The sequence below is a fragment of the Lactuca sativa genome, chromosome 6 (assembly GCF_002870075.4).
Source record: "Lactuca sativa cultivar Salinas chromosome 6, Lsat_Salinas_v11, whole genome shotgun sequence".
NCBI lineage: Eukaryota > Viridiplantae > Streptophyta > Magnoliopsida > Asterales > Asteraceae > Lactuca > Lactuca sativa.
Window position 1 is genome coordinate 76478006 of NC_056628.2, and position 3901 is coordinate 76481906.

At 39.6% G+C, this 3901-nt stretch overlaps 1 non-coding gene across 1 annotated transcript; it reads left to right on the top strand.

The window, feature by feature from the left end:
• The first annotated feature begins 1030 nt into the window (after positions 1-1030).
• Positions 1031-1137, top strand: LOC111890264 (small nucleolar RNA R71). The gene has a single exon (XR_002849787.2). It is a non-coding gene; the product is annotated as a small nucleolar RNA R71 (small nucleolar RNA).
• The last annotated feature ends 2764 nt before the right edge of the window (positions 1138-3901 follow it).

Below are 3901 nucleotides of genomic sequence, written 5' to 3' on the forward strand. Positions count from 1 at the left end.
AAGCATTGTTTCTACAAATGGCACATTGACTTGTAGGGCTTTAACATGCTTCATAAAGGCTCTATAAGCTTCAACTTTTTCCACATGCATGGCTTTGATTGGGAATGGCAAAGGGGGATTATATGGCTTTAAGGGAATGACAGTTTTGTCATTAACGAATGGACTCGTCGAGTCCATTAGAGGGACTCGGCGAGTCTGGTTGGGCTTAACTGCAGCCGACTCTTCTGCCTTTTCTGTCTTCCTATTGGAGATCCTCTGTGCATGTGTGAAAATTTCTTCATTGCTGGAAGTCACTGCACTCACATTCTCCATTCTCGGATTGGTTTCGGTGTTACTTGGAAGTTGACCCAGTCTTCTTTCGTTCACTTGATGTGCCAGTTGTCCCAGCTGTTTCTCAATGTTGAGAATGGATGCCTGCTGATTCCTTAGCATATTTCTGGTCTCGTGTATTGCAGCATCGTGATCATTGTGTCTCTTTTCGGACGCGACTACGAATCTAGTGAACAATTCTTCTAAATCGGCTATCTTTTCCATTACCGGTTCTTCCTTTTGATAAAATCCCCTCTCTTTCTGCTTGTATTTCTCCTCCTTAGCCTTCTTGTATTCTTCGTAGCCATTCCTTCTTCGGTTTCCGCCAATTCTCGTCGTATCGATCGCCACTTGAAAAGAATACTTGAGCCTTCTTGTTTCCATTTTCATCCAAATCACAATCCTTTGTGAGATGGGGCCCTCTACAATTCTCACATCCAACCCGAATAGCATGGATTGTTTGATCCATTTTTGTCATCCTTTTATCTAGACTATCGAGCTTAGCTATAACCGCCGCCATGCTATCATTTGCCGAGTTCACTACCCCCGACTTACTTCATTTCTTGGATTGTGGTATTCTCTAGAATGCTTAGAGAATTCTTCAATTAGCTCCTTGATTACTGGGGGCTCCTTCTTCGTGAGTGGTCCTTGTGAATCGAGCAATTGCCTTGTGGTGACATTGAATCCATCATAGAAAATGGAGACCTCTTGTTGGCTATTGAGGTCATGGTGTGGGCAATTCCTAAGCAAGCTCTTGTACCTTTCCCAAGCTTCATAAAGAGATTCTACGGGTTGTTGCTCGAAGTTGGCAATGACGTTCTTTAGTTTGGCTATTTTGGAGGGCGGGCAAAAGTGGTCTATGAACTCTTCTTTCATCTTGGCCCATGTGGTGACCGATCCGGGAGGAAGTGACTTTAGCCAATCTTTTGCAGCACCTTTGAACATGACTGGAAGCATGCGAAGAAGCTGGGTCTCGCGTGGAACATTCGGTACATTGAAGTAGTCAGCCACATCATTCACTTCGTCCAAGTGCTTGTAGGCATCTTCGTGATCCTTCCCATAAAAAGGAATCTCCTTGAGTTGAGCGAGAATATGGTCTTTTAGTTCGAATGTAGCGGTTGCGGGAATTGCGGGCTGCACAAGTCCCGGGTCGGTGTCATCACGCATTCTCTTCTTCCATTCCCCCATGGGGACTTCATCGATATTAGCCATAGTGATAGCTAAATCGTCTTCAAACTCGGATTCGTGCTCGTATGTGGGTTCTTCTTCTTCCTCGGTCTCGTACTCGGTGTCTTCTTCAATTGGGTCTCCGATTATCAAAGAGGCACTGGATGCTCCTGATTTGCTGCTCCTCTTCTTGCTGAAAACGGATTTGAGGTTTTTGAGTGGCGAGTTCCTTGAAGAAGCGGATTCTCCAACGGTTTTGCCTTTGCTCCTCCTTAGTGCGGATTCCGGGCCTTCAAGAGGAGGGACCAGAGGTGTATCAGATCCTCGGGTCATGAAACAACTGTAAACAAAACAGAAAACGCGTAAAAAGAACAAAAATAAAATAAAAAATTAAAACTGTAACAGTGATGTACTCGCCGAGTCGGCACGAGTGCACTCAGCGAGTTCAAGGCAAAACAGAAAAAATTTTCTACTTATTTTAAAAACAGTTTTTTATCAAAACTTATACTACTTACTAAAATACCTTTTAAATAACTTTGTGTAAGATAAATCCCACACAAAGGATCAATTAAATTAGAATTTAATGTTAATTTTAGAACCGTTCCCCGGCAACGGCGCCAAAACTTGATGTGTCCAAACTCACTTAGTTTTAAACCTACTTTTAATTATAGAATAAACACACAAAGGCAGTGGACCTATCAATTGTGGTATAGTTAAATAAGTAGGGTATCGAACACAGGGAACGGCAAATTAAAACTAAAAACTAATTCTATCTAAATTAATTAATAAGTAGGGGGTTTTCTTCTAGTTTTACAAGACTAGAAACTTACTAACTATTACTTAATCTAAAACTTAGAAAAACAAAGAATTAACTAGATTCAATAATGGGAAGGAACTTCTGTTTAGTTCAACTCAATTGATCCTATGGTTGATTTCAAGGTAATAGTGCAATGGATTAACTCTTTTGTTGGTTACCGATTCAATTGATTAGATTCGCATTCACTACACTAATCCTTAGCAAATAAACTAACTTAAACAGTGGCCAGTTGTCTAATTTAATTAAATTCACTAGATTAATTATTCAGGTTAATTTAGACTTGCAATAGTTAACTAATTTGGTTCTTTAATTAACTTCTTGTTGATGGTCATCACACAAGCTCACACATGAATTTACTCAATTTTCTTATTAACTCTAGTTTCATGTTCATTAATCCTAGACATATGACAAAGTGATCACATAGCATATGAGGTTGATAATTAATAGATGTTCATGCTAATCAATTACCTTCCTATTAACAGAAAATTAATTATCATTCATACATAAGGTTCATTAGCAAGCTAAAGTAACAAAAATCACCAACTTTAAATTAATCCTACCAAGAATCAAACCATAGTATCAATTTTGTATCCCCAAACAGAAGTTTAAGAGTTTTAGCTCATGATTGAAGTAAATAACAACAAACAAACAGATTCTAATTGTTTAACCATAATGAAAAACAAAAGATTAAGGAGAATGATGAAATTTGCCTCAAATCTCCTTCGGAATTGAATTCTAGCTTATAACTTCGTCCTCTGGGGTTTTTCCGACTCTTTAATCGCAACTAACCTCTTCTCAATCGTTCCAGAATTCTTCCCCATCGTTCTGAGAAGTTATCTTTATATATACGAATCGACTCGTCGAGTCCATCTCTCAGTCCCCGTATGCGATAAGTCTCTGGATCTTCGAGTCTGTATCTTCTCGAATATTCGTGTGGACTCGCCGAGTAGTCGACCCTACTCGCCGAGTAGGTGTTATTTTTAGTGTTTTTCCTCTTTATTCCATCTTCAAGCTCTCAACCGCTTCTCCTGCTTCCTTTTGCTTTCGAGCTTCACTTTTGGACTGAAAACATAATTCAAACACTTTTAAGTACCTTTTGTCCATGAAATGCAATAATTTAGCTAATAAATGAATAAAAATCTACACTTAATATGAACTAAATATGCACATATCAGTAACTATACACTCACACATATAAACAATAATATATATACACATAGCACGTATTTTATAAAATACTTCATATCTATGTGTAAGATGAAAGTGACTATACACTCACTTGATCAGAAGATGATCGGACAACACTATAACTTGCAGAAGTAGTATTCTTCGGTAGATCTGGAAGATCTTCTCAAAAACCGGGCTCCTCGCGGGCAGAGCTTCGACTTGGGAATCGCACTTCTCGGGATCTTCGGGCTTCGGGACTCGCTTTGGGTCTCGGGATGATACTGGAGCTTCGGGGTACTTATTTGCACGTAAATTGAGGTAATATGAGTGAGAGATGAGAGAATGAGCAACCAAACTCGGCTGACCCTTCAAATCTATTTATAGGGCAAAATTTGCCCTTGCCACGTCGTGGCACCTTTTTCCACATCCTGGGCATGGTCG